General features: G+C 46.7%; 1 long non-coding RNA gene across 1 annotated transcript; it reads left to right on the top strand.

Annotated features, from left to right (window-relative positions):
- The first annotated feature begins 7955 nt into the window (after positions 1-7955).
- LOC142946021 (uncharacterized) lies at positions 7956-20709 on the top strand. Its single transcript, XR_012952978.1, has 3 exons — positions 7956-8918; positions 9036-9178; positions 20363-20709. It is a non-coding gene; the product is annotated as an uncharacterized LOC142946021 (long non-coding RNA).
- Positions 20710-21102: the final 393 nt, after the last annotated feature.

Raw genomic sequence — 21102 nt, 5'->3', positions numbered from 1 at the left:
ACTAATTGTTAACCACGTGGCATTATGCGTTTTTGCAAGCGTGGTACGAGGCTGATACGAAACAGATTTATGAAACAGATTTTTTGTTCACCAACGTCGACCTTCAACATATCCGTGGTTTGCAGAGAGGTACAACGCTGACATTTTTTCAATCCCCAGGGTTGGGTTTTTCATATTCTAACCAGGTAAATGTTCTGAGAGTTCTGGCCCAAAGAGCTTTTGGAGGTATCCGATGTGAAAGAAGGAGATCAGGTTATTGGAAGTTTGGCATCGCTGTCCAATATTGAAGCCCAGTTCCACCCCTGTGATGAAAAATAAAGATCATGTAAGTCATTATAATGAGAAACGATCTAAACATTTTGATCTCATCTATATTTTTAACTAAGTCATTATTTTGACATTGTTTCTCATTGTAATGACTTACTAGATCATTTTTTTTTCTTCTATCACAGCGGTGGAAATGGGCTTCCATAGTCCAGCGCCCCAGTGGACAACCAGCATTAGCGGTGAAAAATGTAGATGGCACTATCAGGGCTTCTACAGGTAACAGCGGAATTCTCTTTCTTTGGAGAAGCGAAGAGGAACAGAAAAGAAAAGCTTCGCAGCACCTTCATCACAGGTTGTTTTTTTTATGATCCTGGACTCATTAGTCAAGTACCTTCAGAGAAGTTGGAGATTGGAAGCAGGAAGTTGAGCCAAAGAGGTTTTTTTATTGGTACTATGTCAAAGGTAAGTATCGGGTGAACATTTTCACAATGGAATATCTTCATTCATGAGTGAATCAGCTCCATTGGTGAGTAGCAGGTCTTCTTTAGTGCTGCTCTGCTAAACCAGCGTATTGGCGAATCTTTTTTTTTACATTTCCAGGTCCCATCGTGTGCAAGAAACAAATGTCGCTCTGCTACGCCTCCATCCATCCACTGTTTCACATTGTAGGAATCATTTCTCTTTCTTTCTTCACTTTCTAAATACTTTCCTTAAAATGGGAGCATCCACTGTCTGCCTTAACTATACAGTTAATCTGCATGCAGCTTTCACAGTAAGGGTATTTCTCTTACAGCTGTTATCTATAATTGCAAAGAAGACATAATTACCTTTTGCCAAGTTTGGCAGGAAACACTTTGACAGAGCTGCACTTATTATTGAGAATATCTCATTAAAACAGAACAAAGTGTTATTATTCTGTGTACCTGCGGAGGCAGATATTGACAATTTCAAGATACAATTGTTAAGCAATTGTCAGATTTGTATCTGTTGTAGAATGTTGCTACAGATCCTGCAAACATTCTGTTTCTCTTTCATTTATTTTTTTGTTGATATTTTGTTTGCCTCCAGCAAATGTAAAAGCAAAAGAACATTTCAAGGCTCCACTTTCCTCTTGTAAACCAATTTAAACAGACTTTAATTTTTTTGCTTCTTAGCTGCAGTGGTATCTCTCCATGCAGATGCGTTTGGTTTAATTTGCCTCCGCCCCAATGCAATGGAGGTGAATGGAATTTGTGATGCTCTCAGCATTGAAATATGGCATTGGACAAAATGAGTTTCTTCCGCTGCACCTGGTTACTCTGGATAATCCGCACTTTCAACTCAAGACAAACTCACTGTGTCAGATGAAAGATTTGTGCTCGTTACTGTTCTGAATTACAAAAGTACTCTAGTAGGATTCTTCACTACGTTACGCTGAATATGTACATCCCTCACCGACCGAGAGTCCACATGAACATTGTTGGCACAGAGGTCTGATGATTATCCAGCATCCAAGTCACTTTGGTCCCATGAACATTGAAGCTGCATGGCCACTTGGGGGCATCAGAACCGGCTAAAAACACAACTCAGACATATTATCACCAAATAAAGTTATTATATTAATACAATACATGACCTTAATTGGCCTTAAAAACAAAATAATGAGCTGAAAGAGGCTAAAACGCTCCATTGAACTGAGAGAAATGGTGCTGTCAGGTGATCATTTTCTTTCACATACTCATTTGAGCAATTGTTATATAACAATGCATTGATTTGTCCACTTCCACTATACATGTTTCACTCCGGTCAGGCGTGCCTCTCCTGCTATGCCTCTACTTTTCCTTTTCCTTACATCGACATCCTTTTAATAACTACTGCTCCATCCCTCTATGTCCATTCCAAATCCACAAAGGAATATTTTAGCCACTATGCTCTGTTGTACAAATTGCATGTAGTATTATCTGCAGTACTTTGTATTTGTTTAATTCTTACGTAGATCCTCCTCTCTGCTGCTGCAACAAAGCCCAGTTCCCCCCATGGGGACTATTGAGGTTCCATCTGATCACCTAATCTAATAATGCTGAAAAGTTCAAGTGTTCTACACATCGCGAGCAAATTGTTGCTTTAAGCCGAACGTCGTCCATCTGGAACAACGATGTTGCTCGCGATGGAGTCATTGAGACGTCGGATACTCTTCCCAGGGGAGCCACTTCCTGCTTTCATTATGTTGATTTACCTCTGCGCCGCATTCCGTCTCTCCGTTTCCGAACGCTTTGCTCACAAGGCAAGCAAGCTGCAACAGAAACAAAAGGAATGTGAGCAGTGGGTGAATCAAATGTATCCAAAACAATTACAGTCAGCAAAATGTGAGGCTGGGATTAGTCTGCCCAATAGCCTGGAAAATGATGTCTCGTTCAGCTTATTATTCATAATGTGCATGTGCACAGAAACACACACAGACACTCAAGTAGGCTGGAGAAATGGACCGGCACACACTAGTGTTTGTACTGGTGCTTGTGTGTGTGTTATACAGTGACAGAGCGCGATGCAAAGTGGAAGCTTTTTACGGATGATATCGCTTTATTGCAAGTTTTATTTCTGTTGTTTTGGTTATCCTTCCTGTTTTACTTCCTGGTTTAAATGTGATCTACTGTACTTGCCGTAGTTGTACTTTCTTCTGTGGGAATAAGGATTATAATTAAGGATGGAGGAGGCCTCATCTTCTTGTGACGGCCGACAGCAAATGTTATGCTCACACATTCACACACAAGTCCTGTGGATGCCATTTGTGCTGTATAAAGTTGGACTCATCGCACCTATCATAGGCTTAATCTGACATTGTTCTCACTTTAGGCCTTTAGATGGAAACAAAACGATTTCCCTCTATTCTTACGAGGACATTTGAGCATTGCAAAACTCTCACACACTTAAAAAGGGCATGCTGATGAGCTGCCAAGCCATCTTTTTAATATAGCCCCGTCTCAAACAACAATAACAATCGATAACAATTGATAGCAAAATCCAATCATAATCTGAACCACTTTATTTGATTTATGATTTTTGTTCAAATAAGCACATTTTCCCTTGATGTGAGTTTCCCCTGCACATGAATAACACATCAGTCCTGAGCTCCTCTCTCAGCATAGTTCCCCCACTGTACACACTCACACACACACACACAGGCACAGGCCCAAGTACAGTCAGGGCTTATAAACCTATCACTGTTGATAATGATTATCTGTGCATATATGATCACAAGGCCATGCACCAAAAGTTTCTGGGGCAGAGGAAGTCATGAAAAATGGAAAGTCACACTGTGCTGGTGTCTTTCTTTGCAGCTCGCTGTGGCAGCCAGCATCAATGGGACATGTGGCTCTGCGATTAGCACTGCCCGATGTGTCGACGCATGGGCGCAATTAAAAGCAGATGCCACTCTAGACAATGGGGCGTGAACGTGTACTTGTATGTGGTAGGGGGATGCTGAGCTATATAGACTGATAGGGGGGAGGTGGGCTAACGTCTTACGGTGGGAACCAATGCAAGTTTAGCATTAATCTGACAGGCTCCCCCGCTGCTGCAGATCAGAGGAGAAGGAAACGATCCCCGAGCCCAAGGGGCTGGAGGCTTGCTGGGGAGCGGAGATATGAGAAAACAGGGAGGGAGGAGAGCAGTGGGAACCATGCGAGGTGGAGGAGTTCTGAGTGAGCATGGGAAACGGAAGACAGGATGAGAGCGTGGTAAGGAAAACTGGTTCACATGCCGGCTGGAGGTGGAAGAAGGGGATTACTGTGACATGGCGTGTGGATGTCAAAATAGAGAAAGGTGAGAAGGTGGAGGGGGTTGGAAAACACTGGGAGTACAGTGGGCGATGTTGCATAGAGATGAGCTGGAGACGGACGAGGAGTTACGGTGTATTTGGTTTTACTGGGGAGTTTTCCATCATCTTAACAATTATACTATATTTTTTTGGTGGTGTAATGTGGTACATTTGGTTTGACCTGTGATTAGTGCTGCTGTACTGAGACCTGCTTGATCACCGGCGTTCATGGCCAACATTCCTGTTTTTCGAGAGGTTTTCAAGACACTATGTTTGTGACAGATTTATGATTGGAATAACACAACATTCAAATTAATCTTCTTGTTCCCAGCATTGAGATGATGTATACCACTTCTATGTGGCACATACTGTTGACCTGCTGTCTCCCCCTAAAGATCTCCCCTGTAAAGACAACAATGGGTCTACAGCATGTGGGTCTCGTAGAGATAAATTTACCTTCAGATCTCATTTAACCTTGAATTTATTAATGAGTTAGCAGCTGGGTTCATTTGGAGCCGTGTCTCTCTCCACTTGATGAATGTCCTGCTCTGTTTTCATTCTCTTCATTGCTCCTCTCTGTTCACCAGCTAGGCGCTAACTTTGTCTCTCCGCTAGCATTGATAACAGCATTGATGGCCCTCGATGAAATCAGTCAATGTGCCTCCACATGTTCATCTGACTACAGAAACAGAACGACATCAGCAGCGCTATCAGACAGAGACTTTCCCGTGCTGGGACCAAGTGGGATATGTGATCATCTGGAGAGCACTAATGTATTATTCTGTCGTTTGGTAATAAACCAGGGTTTCATTATCACATCACAGCAAGGGTCACACCTCAGGGTGACTGACAACTGATAGCTATGTTTACTGCTAAGTGCCATTAACGCTCCATTGAACTACATAACGCTTAAGCCATCATTCTGTCTCATGCCTGACTCGAACGCCACATGCTCAGTAGCTGCTTCTTCACCCCACATGGAACAATGTTCCAATAAGTTATTGACATTAAAAAAAACATAAGGCTCAAACATAAAATCCAACCTCACAGTGGATAAGTGAGTATGAGAGAGACAGAACAGGACGCCTGGAGGTAAAGAGCGGGGGAAAAAAGGGAAAAAGTGATGTTGGAAGTGCGCCGGATACAGACCCGGAGGCAGATGCCTCGTGGTGGGCAGGAAGGTAGAGAGAGAGGGACGAGAGAAAGAGAATAAATGTGAAGCTACTGGGAAGTCAAGAAAGATTACCAGTGATGAAGTTGAAAGTGGAGAAGGGTAAATCGGTGTAAGGAACTCAGACGGGGTGCGATGCGAGAGAGGTTTAAAGGTGCAAGGGTGAGAACCCGGAGGACCAGATAAGGGCGCAGAGGGGAGTACGGGGTGAGATTCTGAACTCCCAGTGTCGTACTGTATGAGTGTGAGGCAGCTGAACGACAGTCGCTGCTGCAGGAACAGGAGGACACTGAGCACATTTCATTAAAAGAGCATTTGTGCAGTTCCTCTGCCTCTCCTGGCAAGCAAGCATCCAACTGTGCTAAAGCCCAGTCTCCTTTTCACCAAAACAGCTTTGTGAATTAAAAGCTCCTGTCACCCACGAGCTGCACTTCGTTCTTAGCTATATTTGGTATCACATCTCTTGCGAGCCTTCCCCCCCCCCCCCACCGAGGAATAGCAACAACGCGTATAAAGTGCCCATGTGCAGTGTTAACGAAACCTAAAATTAGCAATCAATAGACAATCAATAAAATCCTTTCTCTCTGATATTGTGTTTCCATCTCGGTGACATCTGCGGGCTCTCACAATCTGCAAAACAGTCGGGATTTGTGGGCATGCTCAATAGGTCAGGTTGCAGGAAAAGTAAATTAGGCGGAGAGAAAATGGGCTTTCTGCACAGAAAGGTTAATGGCTTTATGGGATTGCAATGACATATTATTGCAAACACCCCCGAGCGCGAAAAATTATTTGATTGTAATATCGCAGGATGCAGCGGTTGTGGCAGCCTGTTGTTAATGGAATATTAAATCCATGTGGATATGTGTGATAATGGCTTACAGCTGGATGGACACGTGTACGTACATGCTTGTGTATGTTCGCATTAATGTGTACAATGTACGCATTTATGCTCATTTGAGTATGCACCTGTAAGTCTTAACACATGTCTTTCCCTTGTTCTGTTCCAATGGAAAAAAATCATGTAAGCTTCAAGATAGGAAAAAGAGAGACTGAGTCTGCCGGGGCCCAGGACCCTGGGGCCACATCAAAGGGCCTTTCGACTGGTCACTTATGCGTAGAGCTGCACCAGTCAAGTACAGCCCACAATGGGCTTCTGGAGGCACATAAGAACACACATAAACTCTGCAGAGGAATGCTCTACAGACCTGCAGCTCCTCCCTGGGGCTCCACAGTGGCAAACTGACTAACACAACACACATCACGACTGGGAGTGGACGTATGTGTTTCATCTGTGTTAAGGGAGAGCAAAAAGGGACTGCTTGCGCTGCCTTACATGTGTTTGCTGCTGTGTATCATTGTAGTCCATCAGTGACAACCCACAAGGAGTTGTGTGAAACAGGCACTGAGGTGTGTGTGTGTGTGTGTGTGTGTGTGTGTGCACGTCTTGGTTTGGGCTCAGCTGACAGGTCTCCCTGGTGGGCCATTACCTCTGATGCTTGGCAAGGGTCTATCAAGTGTAGGACATCAACGTCACCCCTGTACATGAAGACACACACAGGCCCCTTACCTGCTCACCTTGGCCTGATGATATCACGGGGGGGGGGGGGTGTACATCCTCTACGGTAGACAATTTGTCTTGCTAGCCGAGATCGCGGGCCCCCAAAGCGATCTCACTCTTCTCTCGCTCTCCGCCTCATCAGTGTCCCTCAGGTAGCTGGATGTGTCCGGAGGTAAAGAGCACGACGGGGCTGACATGATGCTTTGGCTGATTGACGACGGCAGTTTCCCTGCCTGGGGTTCATAGGAGGAAGCGAATGAACACTGGCACATGGATGTAAAGCGGTAAATCTTCTCTACAATGAGATCTGGATGCATGCCTGAGAGCACGCGGGCATAATTTGGATGTGACTGGGGGTGGCACTCGTTATACTGACTGCAGATAGCTGGATGAAAACAAACAAAGATGGAGCAAAATTCAAAGTGTGTTTTTTTGGGGGGGGGGGGGGGGGGGGGGGTAGGATTTTATCCTGTGAGCTTTGAATTCCTGGCAGGCAGCAGCCCACCAACTATGGGATACATGATTCTGCAGAGGGAGAGTGACTGAGGCAGACGTTTGGCTGCAACCCTGGTAATAAGACAGACATGTGGCTGTGCTGCCTCCAGAGGAGCAGGTGCTGCCACCACACAGCCATTACCATCTGCATTGATGAGATCAGGGACTCAGCTATGCTGCATGTTAGATGGTTATTATCCCTTAAAGTAAAACATAAAATAAATAAACCTACAAAGTAGTGAAGTCAGCAACTCACCCCTCCCCCCCAAATAAATCAGTAATTACAGTAGTATTAGTAGTATTCCAAAGGGGACCTGTAGTGCTGATTAGTGAGTGCATATCCTAATATTATTGTATATTATATCATGTTTATCTCCTGTGGTATCACTATAAAGCTCATTTAATACCTCATTTGGCCCTCAAAATACTGCTGTGATATTTATCCAACATGTTTAGCCTCCTATAGGGATTAGCAGGCAGAAATGGAGAATTACATGTTCTCTGCTTTAATAAAAGGGTAAACCATGTTGGATGGAGAGATGGAGGAAAGCGACCGAGGTAAACACCGATAGAGGGATGCAAGTGGCTGGGTGAACGGTGAAGGGATAGAGGTTAAGGAGAGATGCAGGATGGAGAGAAGGATGAGAGGAGGATGTGGGGGGGAATAGGGCTAGTATCCCTTTAACATCTTCTGACGTCATGCTGATGCAGATCTGCCCGGCCAGCGGAGGAGAGGAGGAGAGAGAAGGGATGCCGAAATGAAACTCCCCCTCAGCACTAATTCTTCACATCTCTAAGCATTAGAAGATGGAGAGCGACCCTACGACACCCCGAATACCTATTTTCACCCCTGAGCGAGCTGGAGCGCGTGCTGTCATCGCGACGAAAACGAAGGTGAAAACGCGACACGTATCATTTTAGCAGAAAAGCGACCATATTGAGGTCAGAGGAAAGCGTTGCCAGGGCGACCGGCTTGCTGGGGAGGACACTGCGGCGCGCGTTACGCGCAAGGGAACGAGCGTGCGCACGTGAGCACGCGCGCGTGCGACGGCTAGCCAAGGCTGTCACGGGGCATCCACACGGCAGCAGCGGCAGCAGCAGCAGAGGCAGTAGCATCTTTTCCACACGAGGCTACCGGAGGACCGCGCAGTCAATGTCCGCCGTTTACGGAGACAAGGCTTGCACCGTGACTCGAACCGGCGCTCCGCGTTACCCGAGGTCTCGTTGAGGGGATTTATGGAGGATTTATCGACGACGTCCTAGAAAAAAACTGAGTAGCCGCGACCATTTGGTCTGCACAGGTGACGCTTCCCGGCTGTCAAAGCTGCAGAGACCCCGCGGACACAAGTTATTTTGGGGCTTACTTTTGTTTTTTTGTCGTATTAAGGCCTCGACTAAAATAAAAGGCATTCTCCCTTAAGGCAAACCGGACTGTTCTGCCGAGAAATGCATTAATACCTTTCCGTGCTGGAGAAGACGGGGACCGAGCCGAGCCCGCCTGCTCGGATGGGGAGTCGTGCTGTAACGCTCTCCCGCTGTGTGTGGTGTTTAATACGGGAGGACAGCTCCATCCTTCACGTCCAGTCTCCACTGTCGGTGTCTCCAGCCATGAAGTCACACCTGCTGGCCCGGTTGGATTGAACGAGATAGTGCTGTCGGGGGGCGGGGGGGGCGGGTGGGGGGGGGTGGGGGGGTCTTTTTAAAGGTGGTGTTTTTTTAATTAATTTTTAATTTTTTGGTTTTTCAAGGAACAAGTATTTTCTGCTCGCTTGACATTTACCACTGCTGGAGGAAGGTTTAGTGAAGAGGAGGAGGAGAAGAAGGAGAAGGAGGAATCGTCAGTGGGAATCTGGCACCACAACACCAGCACCCGTGGATCACAAATGAACAGGTAGGCTGATGTTATTCTGTCACAAAAATCCTGGTTACACACTAAAACACCTTTAAATCTGTCCTAATGTGCATATACAAGAGCATTTGTGTGTGTGTGCGTCTGTGCTCGAAAGGTGTTTTTGACACATAATGGGAAAAAAATGAAGAAATGAGGGATCAGAATGAGAAAAATGGGGCTAAAAGGAGGATTATTCAAAACAAACATTTGCTATCTTTATCTATCTGTTGCCTAACCCTACATAGGATTAAAAAAAGAAGCATATTTTTGGAAAATGAATGGAGATACATGTTGTCAACAGGCCACTGGAAAAAAACCGAGTTGTCCAAAACACATCAGCAGTGAATGACTTCATCTTGCACTTGAACAGGTTTTTGGGTCAATTTAGTTGGATTCTGCAGCATTTCTTTTATTTGCATGTTGTATGGATGTGTCTGCGATCTGCTCGTCTGTCCATGTCGAACCTGTTTGTGACTGAGAGTCGTGCTTCATGCAGACGAGCTGCTCCTTCACGACGGTGAAGACGTATCCCATCCCTTCCTCTGGTGGAATGAGAGAAACAGAGGCTGCCATTCAGTCGGGCCGAGCTCCTTTCTCTGTCCTCGTAACGTGCACAATGTGAAGTTTATTAATCCCAGCGCCTCGCTGAGATTGCAGCAGCAATGCCGGATCAGTCGCAGCACATATGGCCCGGTCATTGTGCACTTCTTGGACTGTGCATTGTCTGGAATGGTAGTGGGAATGAATTGGAAGTGGAAGGGGAATTCTGCAAGCCGACCGGCCTGTGTTGCTGACACACACACACACACACACACACACACACATACACACACACACACACACACACACACAAAGGTCCCTCTTCAAAAGTTAAACCATCCTTCATAGCATATCTTCATGGGGTCTTTATACTCAGAAGACCCAGGAAACACCAAGGCGATGAGAACATATCCCCCTAAATGCTCCCCTCCACACACACACACACACACACACACACACACACACACACACACACACACACACACACACACACACACACATCGATGCACACACACACACACAGCACAAAGAATGGGGCGCATTTATATGCTGTGGCGGGTGTTGTGGGGCGCTCGGCTCTGCAGGGCCTGCGAGATGATAGAATTCAGCAGGGACAAGAAGACCTCTGTTCTTATCTGCGGCGATGAGAAGAGGAAGGCAGCTCCGCTCGGCTCAGCCCGGCTCCTCTCCTCGGGTTTAGGCAGCTAGTCTGCCCTATATAGCAGATACGGGGGGGGGGGGGGACTGTCCTTGTGCTAAATAGATGTTGTCACAGCAGAGGTGTTGTTATTTATCTCGATGGCGGCTTTGAAGACCTGTGGTGGATATTTAAAGGGGATAACGGTGACACGCTAATGCATTGTGAGGAGTGATTGCAGGCATGTGTGTGTGAGAGAGAAATATGAACACACAGACTGAATGGTGGGCATCGTAATGCATTTCTGCAGCAGTGCAATGTGGTGTGTTCTAATTCGTTTTGGGTCGGTGGCTGATTCACAACAGGCTTTACGAAAAGACAAAGACTAGGTGGCCTTGTCAGGGAGGCCTGCACACACTACTTTCACGTGTGTGAGCATCCTGCCTTTGCTCGTCTTACGTTCGTCCCCGAGCATGCAAGACCCCCTGAAAACACTGCTCGCTGCCATCCATCCTGGACAAGGTGCAGCAAAGCTGGAGGCAGACGGGGCCGAAGCGTTTAGAGCGCGTCGTCGGGTAGATTGATGGCTCCTAGCGCGGGTCGCTAAGCAGTCAACAGATGCAGGCTGCTGTTGTGACAGGGGTGGGTGGAAATAGCCATCACAATCACACTTTAAAAGCCCTGTCTGTTTACTGCTAATTTTATCCCTCACTATTTGTACTGCAGATAAATCAGTGACAGGTTCCCCCAGCGCGTTAGGATGTTTTCTGACTGCGGAGATGATGGCTGTTGCTGCTGTTAGATGAGAGATGTCATCTGTGTAAAAAAAAGTCGACTGGAGACTTGTCCGATGAACGCCGGTGAAATCAAATGTTTGTTTTAGCAAACTCGATATGAATTAGTCAGGAAATTGGCGCCCTGGTTCACATCTCGCTTCTGTTATGAGGAGCAGAAGAGGGAAACTATTTGTGCCAGTCACTGCTTTGAAGGTGGAGAAACGTGTTTTCAGGGCTGCTTTATTTCCCCAACGGCGAGGATGAGTCTATCAGATGTTTTGGCAGATTCTGTGACACTGTACTTGTTGCCGTGACCACATCTGTGTTACTAATAAAGTACAAAACGAAGCTAGTTAACTGAAATAGCTCTACGATGGATGCTGTTTTTTCAATAAAGCAAGGCCTGGTAATTGACGACAAGCTGTTCACAATAGGAGCACCAGCCTCCCCATGTAACCACCCATGTGTTTGTTATCATGCGTGTGCTACCACTCTCTACTCCATTGAGTGAATTTGACTTTTGGACCCCCCCCCCTCCTCGGCCAAAGACCGTGTGCTTCTGTGAGACCGTATACACGCTCTGCACGACTCCTTTATTGCCTTCATTCCTCGTTGGTGTATTAATTTGTTTCTCTTCTTCCTCCATTTGCGGCTGACTCATTCATTCGGTTCAAAGGGACTCTGGCTGTGTTTTTTATTTATTTTTTCTCTTAGAGAAAGGAGTTTGTGTGGTTGCTATGGCAGCCTCTTTTTTGGAGAGGATGAACCCCGCAAAGATTTTAAACCTGAACCTTTTGCTTTGCTTCCACCGGCTTGTGTGTGTGTGTGCTCCTGCATTTGTCAGTGTGTATTAAAGCTACAAAGTTAATAAAAAACAACTGACATCACCGTATCGACTGCTGCAATGTCCAAATTGCTGGATGCTGCACCCCCCCCCCCCCCCGATATGATAAAGCCCAGTAAACTGTGTCCTGACATGAAATCGTTATGCCCAAATATTTTATTCCATTGAAAAATAAGCAATAAGCCGACAGATATCATATCTTATCAAGCTAATAATGGTCGTGAATCCTGGCAGTTGGTTGTTGAAAGAGTAAAAGTAAAAGATGATATGATATTGTTGGAGGTGGCTCTCTGTGGAAAGGACCTCCATCTTCCTGCTCAGTGTGTCGGTTTTTGTTGCCGGTCTCCCACAGTCCCCCCACAGTGGCCCGTCTCTCTCCTTTGTCTGAGCCTGTTGAATGAGATCCCTGCTCTCTGGGGACGAGGGGTTGAAGCCATTACTCGTCTCAGCACCATCCCTCCCTCGCTCTTTCTCCCTGCTTTCACTTATCTTCTTCTTTTTTTCTTCGTATTGCAGCATCTTCTGCTATTTTGTTTGCTCCTGGCTCTCGTGCCTTTCCCTCGCACACTCCCTCCCTAACGTTCCTTCCTCCGTCTTCAGACCCACATGTCGTCCGCCAACCTGAAGCGAGCGGCGCTGTGCTGTCCCCTGTGGGCTCATTAAGGTTAGATCAAGGTTGAACACTCTGATACATTTTTATCAAAAAGAGAAAGAAAAAAGAAACGCTGCATGTTTGCTTCTTGAGTCTTCACATTGCCACTCCTCCCACGTCCTGCTATAGAACCAGGCTGACCACCGGCTGAGATCAATGAATATTTACTCCTCTTTTCTTCAAAGAGATAAAAGCCAAAAGGAAGATAGAGACAGTGAGGAACCACCCAGAACAGCTCCCAACTGCTAGCTCCCCTCTCCAGTCGGTTGGATACAGCTCCACATCCCCCCACCTCCCTCCCACACAATAGAAAAACCTGCAAAAAAAAAATTAAAACCACTGTTGAGTGATTTCCTGAACAGAATAATTCCCTTCACAATTGGGGTGCGAGGCTGCAATGGGATTTCATGCCTGCGAGTCCTGAATAAGGAGGTATGATACAGATTTGATGGAATCAACGGCAGTGGAGTCAGCAACAGACGGGATTAAATACATCCTGCTTTCTGGCCAATCAGATTGACTGACGTTCGGAATCCATGTTGCCCTGAGCAGTGCAGCTGATCCCTCCGGCAGAACGAGGGCCCTCCCTGTGTTGTCTCTGGTGCAACCAACGGGAATTGTACCTGTGTGCTTTGTTTCTGTCCTCAATACCCCGTTGCAATCCTTTTTATAGTCCAGGGATTTAATACACAAATCTTACTGCAACATTTGGCGATTAGTGTTTATGAAATATCCTTTTTTTTGGTCCCCCCTCCTCCCCTCCCACCATGTTATTCATTACAGTCTCGTGCTATCTCACACACACACACGCACACACAGCACATCTTTGTTACATCGGGACCATCGATGGGGACGCGGAGAAATTGAATGAGTTATGGTATTGACAGCATCTCAAGGTCAGGAGTAGCCACAGTAAACCCTCAGCATCGCAAACAAGCTGCGGGTCAATGGGTCCGAGAGACCGCTCTATAGCTGCCCTCTTACTCCCCCCCCCCCCCTCCTCCCCCCACACACACACACAGAGGGAGGAGGAGGAGGGGAGAATGTGCTCTGAAAGTCAAGTGAGCGCGGATGTCACAAGCGGAGGTAGCAACCTGGAGAGCAAACAGGAGGGTGTTCCAGAGAAGCAAGCTGTGAAGGAGCATACTGTCCAACAGGGAGAGAGAGAGAGGGAGGGAGAGGGATGCCACAACATTACAACACCATCATCTCTATTTTGCACTCTTTAACATCTGCTATATGCTACCTCTTCCCCCTGCTGTTGCACACACATTAGTATTGGCTGACACACCACCGCACATATTAGTATGAGCTGTCAGCCGGAGCCCTAACAACTAGCTAGAGAAAGACCAGTTGAACGGCAATGCTGGCAAGGCAGGCAGCGGCAGTAGCGGCGGTTGTTGGCCAACATGCTGAAGTGTTATCGCCGCGGCTGCACAGTATAATGATGAGGGTTGTTATGAAACACACATATTCCCCCTCTAGTGCCGGCGTGTGCTGTCGAACATAACGAGCCTCCGCGGAGGCGTAGTCGGTGGCCGTCCCGTAGCACAGGGCCCCGGGCTTTATCCATCTGATGTCCGTCTGTTTGCATAAGTGACGGTGGCTTGCGGTAGTTGGGTTTCTCGAGGCGTGACCAGAGCGGGCCGGCTAATGGCGACACTTGAGGGTGTGGAGATGTATGTAGCGATCTCCCAGGGGTTCACTGCTGCTGTTACGAGCGCTGCCCCGCAGGAGCTCTGGGTGAGCTGTTTCCAGCAAACATATCCACTACCTCCTCCACTGCCATGACATTTATTGTAAAGGAGTGGATGCGTTGGGTGCAGGCAAGCGTGCACGGTTGTACGCCAGCTCTTTCGACCTCACTAGCAAGAATTGAGCCCCGACCCCATCACCTCTAAACAAATGGAGCGTTTCGAGTACTTCTGTATGCCGTCTAGCTCCAGTTGATGCATTGTTAGGCTGCCGGGGGTTTGGCTGTCGTGACGGTGGGCGCTAATGAAAAGAATAGGCCCACGTAGTGAATTAGGATGTCTCTTCCTTGACAGCCCCTTCCGAGTTCCTGGTTTTAGTTGTGTGTGTGTGTGTGTGTGTCGGTTAGGTACAAAAGCAGAGGCGCGACAGTGATGAATGAGCACCAGAATGGCAGCGTTACACTTTTGCGCTCGCTGATGCCGAGGAGGCGATGATTGGCGCTGTTATTGTCACAATCAGCAAAGAAAACATGAACCCTCAGGATGATCAGGGACTCACACACGTGTGCACACAAACACGCACACACAACAGTCTTGCCTTTGTGCACACACTAAAGAGCAAACGTCTGAAAAAAAAAAAACCGTGGCACGCCTTTCTCCCTTGATTTCTTTTGAACTTAAGGCACTTTCTTTTTTGCTCTCTCTTAATATTTAAGGATGCAGCATGTGCATCCTCCATCCTTCATAGAAAACAATGCGCGTCGGTTGAATCATTCATCTGGGGCTCTTCACACTGTCTCTCAAGGCTGAAGCAATTCTTCTGCTGACAAATAGTAGCAGGAAAGTGGGGCTAAATTCCAATCTGTGTGGATCACTCCTGCAACAAACACCCTGTATGAGCAGCTTTTTGTGGACTCTTACTGGCACAGGTAGCGGCTCACAGCACCAGGGACATAAATGTCAGTAGTCTGACTCGTACCAGGCTTTATTGAGTGCACTTATCTGCTACCCTCAGGCTACAGTATCTTGGTGAAAGTGACTCATCTTGCCTGTGCAGTGCCCTTCATATATCCCTTCTCTCTGGAATTTACCGAAGGTGTAAGAAAGAGGGAAAGGGATTTTGTGGGAACACATTTAGGATTTTAGGAGGCAAGAGTGATCCCAATAGGAATATAGAAGATGAGAAATACAAGTATAGGAATCGTGGACTATAAATGTAAAAGAGAGAGTAATGTATAGGTGGAAGGTAAAGAACAGCGCACCATTAGAGGAAGAACGCCCCTTAATTAGTCAGAATAAGGGAGTGTAGCCTTGGTCACGTGCTAGTGCTAACTGCTAATGAGTGGCGAGATTGCTTTGCCGGGATATATGCTAACATGTATCGCTTTTGGATGGCGGAATGTGGTCGGGTGGGGTTTTTTTCTGCAAAGATGAAGACCTGGGAAGAAAGCAACCAGCGCTCCCCCGGTGCCTACATGAAACAATCTCTTTCCATTTGGGTTTAAACTCCAGAGACTTGGAAATAAGAAGGGGAATAGGAGAAGGGGGCGGCAATTTAGAAGGCTGCAAGTCAGCAGGATTTTCTGGCCGTGTTTCTTTCACTGCTTCTCTCTCTCTCTCTCTCTCTCTCTCTCTCTCTCTCTCTCTCTGCTGTTGTGGGGAATAAACACATTTCAAAGGATGAGCTCTAGCCCTCTCACTGGAGAATGTGCTTTACATTCTGAAAGCCAGAACAGCTGCAAGCGTATTGTGTAAGTACGGTGGACGTAATTTCTTCCTTTCGAGATTTGTTTTGTGAATGTCTGAATTGATTTTTCCAAAGGTCTCTCTGAAAGACGCGTTCTTGACATCTTATGTTGCACCACTTTGACAAATCTGATGAGGGGTGGTATTAACTCAAGTAGGTGAGCCGATATCTCATGATCGTCAGTAACTACAAATCCCCACCAGAGAATTATTGTCAATTTAGTTAAGCACGCAAGGGAATGGACCCCCACAGTTGACTCTGCATCCTGCCAAAATCTGTCTCCCTCTCTTGTCATCCCCCTCCTAACCTCCGCCCATTTGCCCTTCCATCCACCCCCCTTTTCTTCTTTGCCACTGGCCACTCTGGCCATCCCCCTGCCCTCTTCATTTTCTCCACTCTCCACTTAATTAACCCATTGATCAGGACGCTCATAAATTAGTCCTCTGAAGAAGACGTCCTCGTAGAGCACTCTTCCCCTTCTCTCATTGGCCACACTGTTCCTACCCGGTCCCTGGGCCACCCAAAGCCTCGGTCGTGTCATCATCAGAGGCCAAATGGATTTTTTTTTTACAAAATTTCAGTCGATTCAGCTGCTCATAGATCTGCAACGGGGGCAGCGATCGCTGGAGAGCGTCGAAAGAGGAATAAAAGGCAAGCAGGGAGTTGGAGGTCAATGCTGCTCTTGTACAACCCCTCAATTCATTAGACTCACATAGCTCAACCTTTTCATGGCACCCCCCTTGTGTCTGTAAATGTTTCCCCCTTCCTTCCGTCTCTCTCTCTCTCTTGCTCTCTGTCTGACCTGTCCTCCAGAGCTGGGTGCTGGGTGCCTGCTCGGAGATTTCCCCAATTAGGAGGCTCTTAGAGATCATGATGGAGGGGGGCCGTTATAACAACCTTTCCTGCCTCTTTACTCTTTTTCCTGTTTACATTACTTGGAACCCCTTCACAAGTTCCGCCCTATTTTCATGCTTTACCCCAACTTCCTCTGTTCTATTAAGCCCCCCCCCCCCCCCATTCCTCTTATTATTACCACACCTTCCTTCTTCCAGGTTTCTCCCTGAATCTCCTGACTGACTTCCTTTCAGCAGTCCGTGCTACGCTCCCTCTACACTGAAGTCTTCAGCCTTACGTCTGTAACGTTTTATCCACGCTCCATGGTGCACCACACCCTTCGCAGCCCGTCTAGTTTTCATCCTTGCCTAACCTAGATTTTAGGTGTGCTAAATGGAACCGAACCAGGAACTTGTGTAATCTGTGGTCTGATGAAGGATCAGGTGAGGTGGGTGGACGGTCTGATTCAAAGGCTTGCCTCAGTGATACATGATTCATTCATACCTTGAGGTCTCCTGCTATGGATCATAGTGGATTGTAGCTGAGCCAGAAGCTATGTGTCTGGAAGTCCCTTTAAATGTAGAATGCTTTGGTAAACTGCAGAGGGGAATGCATATAGAAGAGAAATATTTTCTGTTAAGAGTGTGGCGATGAGAGATTTGTCGCAATAAAGCTCACATGGGTTAGCGGCTGTGTGGCACGGGGGAAATATACGTACCCACCACCACCGAAGTGAGCTGGGTTCGCTCCTGGTGCTTCATCACCACCTTTGGCAGGTACCAATTGGGAGGAAGGCCAGTCAGCGATATCTGTGCTGCACCACGCTAGTGGCTCCACAAGTGCCTGTGTGGGGCGGGATGAGTAAATTGGTGAAGCTCCTCATTTGCAGATGAAATGTGTGTATGGAACGACACACCCTAGGCTCCCACCTTAGGACAACAGAGGGTGTAAGAGGTGAGAAAGTGTTTTTGTGGCTTCACCATTTTGCATGTTTGTAGTGCTTGATATTCCTTGTAACCTTGACAAGCGGTACTTCTGTTCTTTCTGTAAGGACAGCTCTTACAAAAGTAATAAAAGCACACAGAGCTAGTGCCGTCCCTCTTGGCCTTCTGCAAATAAGAAAAGAGGCAAAGACAGTGAAGATTCAAAGGGACGGAACGCCTGCAGGGCTAAGGAGAGCTGAGCATGCCCAGGGGGTGGTGAATGGATTCCTTTCTGCTCATGTGGTGGCCCACTGTTGCTAAGGCTGGAGGGAAAGGATTCTGCAGAAGATGGTATTGCCATGTGTGAGTTGAGAGATCCAACTCACGGGGTCTGCCGTGGGCTTATCTATCCATCTTTTCGGATGTGTAATGAGGATGTTACCATGGAGGCGGGAGAAAAACGTCAAAATGTGTGCGTGTGTGTTTTTGAGAAAATTATGATGATGAGGCACAGCAGTGGCTTTTCTCACCTGCTGGTAATGTTTTGACATTTGACATTAGATTGAGAGCCTGTAGCTTTGTGGAGGAGAGTCCCCATTGTTGTTTGACCACATTGCGTTGGACTGCTGGATGCCTAAGTGGCTCCCATGGTTCAGCCTGTCACGCACATGCAAACACGCAAGGACACACACATGCAGGTGTACTCGCCTCGGGCACATTTCACCGTAGCTGTCACTGTAGCAGGAGGGTAAATATGTTTTAGGGAATAATCTGATCTGCCAAGTGCCCTCCTCTCTATCACTAGTATTTTCTGTACCACAGTTATAATGCTATTACATTTACTCTTGTCAAAGCCAGACTTCAAGGTCAGTCATGACCGACAGGGATTTAGAGTCAGAGCTGAGCAGAGAACAAGTTAAACATTGTGGTTTTACGCATTACAGTCAAATGATTCCCAAGGGTTCTACATGTCAAGGTCAGTGATAACGCTATGATACGGAGCTGGGCGGGGATATTAAACACCATCCCAACTTTATCCTTGGTGTGACAGAGTCTACAGAGCTTAGCATACCTGTCAGCCCTTCACTCAGCATGTCTATGTGCATCATTTTATACTGTATAAAGAACCCTATTTACAATTATTATTTGCTAGGACGTTGGCACTAATCATCACCGTCTTTACATCCGGCCTTTTAGTACAATACTCTACACCAAAGCATAGCAATTCAGATTTACAGATGCTGTTTCACTGTGCTGCCCACCGGCTGCTAACAGCTAACGCTAGCTCCCCAACTGCCGATTTCAACACAGATTTGTTGTTTACAATGAAGCATTATCAGGGATAATAATCATTTTTTATCGCCCCGGGGACGGCGGGACGCCATTAGTCTGGAGTCCTGATCCCTGCTGCTTACAGTACCTGCCTCATCATTTAAAATTGTAATATGGTTTGAGAGCACATTACAACAATTTAAATGCTCGAACAATGTTGTTTATGCATCCCTGGAAAATCCAAATAGATAGAAAGAAAAGTTCTCTGTAAAGAAAACAATTCAGATCCATGTCCTCCAAGACACCATACATATTGAGTCTTTGTTCTGCTACACTGCTGGAAGATGCATAATAAAGCGCTTATCACAAATATGACCTCATTTCAGGTGTGAGCTATGGAGTACCGTGTGTGAACATTTCCTGACACACGATTCCTTAAAAAACCCTCCCCTTCCACCTGCTGCACCTTAATCCCCACCATTATCCTCACCCTGGAAGCAGTGAAGTGGTGGTAAATTATGACTCGCAGTCAGTCATCATCATAAAGCTCCGTTCAGCTGACGCCAGCCTTGAAACCCCAGCTTCAGACCGGGGGGGGGGCTCTTTTTCATTACAGCCTCATATCTCTGTAGTCCCCCGACTTGAAAAACCACCTAGTCATAGTAGTGTCTTGGTGTGTGTGTGTGTGTTTATTTACTTTGAAAGAGTCAACTTTGCTGTAGTTCAGCCCAAATGGTAGTTTAAGAGTCTAGGTAGATTCAGCCTCCACCTCCTCCCTGCTGCCAGGGCTCCTTACATTCAACAGTGGCACGCTAAATCAGAACTAACATCAAAGTCTATCATGTTCTCTTGAAGTGATGCATGATGGGTGGTACAGACCCTGGCATGAAGGGGGAGTCATTACTCACCTCGCTGTCTGTGATGGAGTATCCGCCTGTTGTCGGCTCTTTGCGTCACATTATGGACGACAAGCAAAGCGCCATCCGCATACAAACCGCTTCTTTCCATTGAGAAGTACATGAAAGCGTCCCGGAGAGATAAATGCAAAGGGAAAGAAAAACGAATTGTAATTTGGATATGTATAATTTGCATTTGTATGTGTGAAAACAATGTCCGTACCACACACACACTGCTTTGCACGTCGCGACGTCATGCTCAGCATTACCGCAGGCTGCCTTTTCGGAGCAAAATTGTCACGACTTCCCCTTCATATTAGTTTGTTTTCATCCTGTCTGCTTATTTTACTAACTCTCCTGTCATTTCAGATCCTACCCTTCACACCCGATCATCGCTCATTCCCCTCACCTGGTCCTCCACACCCATCTCACCTGCAGCCCATTCCCTCATTAGCCCTCACTATTTAGGTCCCCTCACTTGCACTTGTTCCCTGCCACATTGTCTTGTGTGTCTCTGCCAAGCTCTCCAGTGTTATGTTATATATATATATATATATATATATATATATATATATCGTACTATTCTGATCTGCCTGTTCCGACCCTGTCTGCCTGTTTTCTCGACCTTGGATTTTTGCCTGCCCCTTGTTGGATTTGTTTGCCTTTTGGACTGACCTCCCGGTGTTGACCCTGCCTTTACCAAGTAAAGAAATCTATACCTGAATCTTGTCTCCGAGTTGTGCTTTTGGGTTCTAGTATCTGTAATCCTTACAAAAATTACATTTTCATGAACGCACACAGTCTTGTGCGCACACGACATGTACACAATCATGCTGGATCATTTCAGAAGAAGTGTACAGTAAATGTATGCAGACGCGCCGAGCACGCTCACACGCGGGCTGCACACATTAAACCCAGCCAAGCATGAACGACACTTTCCTTAAGTATCAAATTACCGCGCACTCACATGGGCACACGTACGCATGGCTGCACGCACTGTGACACACGCCAGACACTTACCACAAGCACTGACACCTGCCACATCCACCGATGTGCGTATTACACACATAGCACATACGCAATCTCTTCTCAGTGGCTTGAGAGTGCAT

This window comes from Anarhichas minor, unplaced genomic scaffold (assembly GCF_050575085.1).
Source record: "Anarhichas minor isolate MPS153535 unplaced genomic scaffold, ASM5057508v1 ptg000009l, whole genome shotgun sequence".
NCBI lineage: Eukaryota > Metazoa > Chordata > Actinopteri > Perciformes > Anarhichadidae > Anarhichas > Anarhichas minor.
The sequence above is the reverse complement of the archived record's forward strand: the minus strand, read 5'-3'. Positions and strand labels throughout refer to the sequence as shown.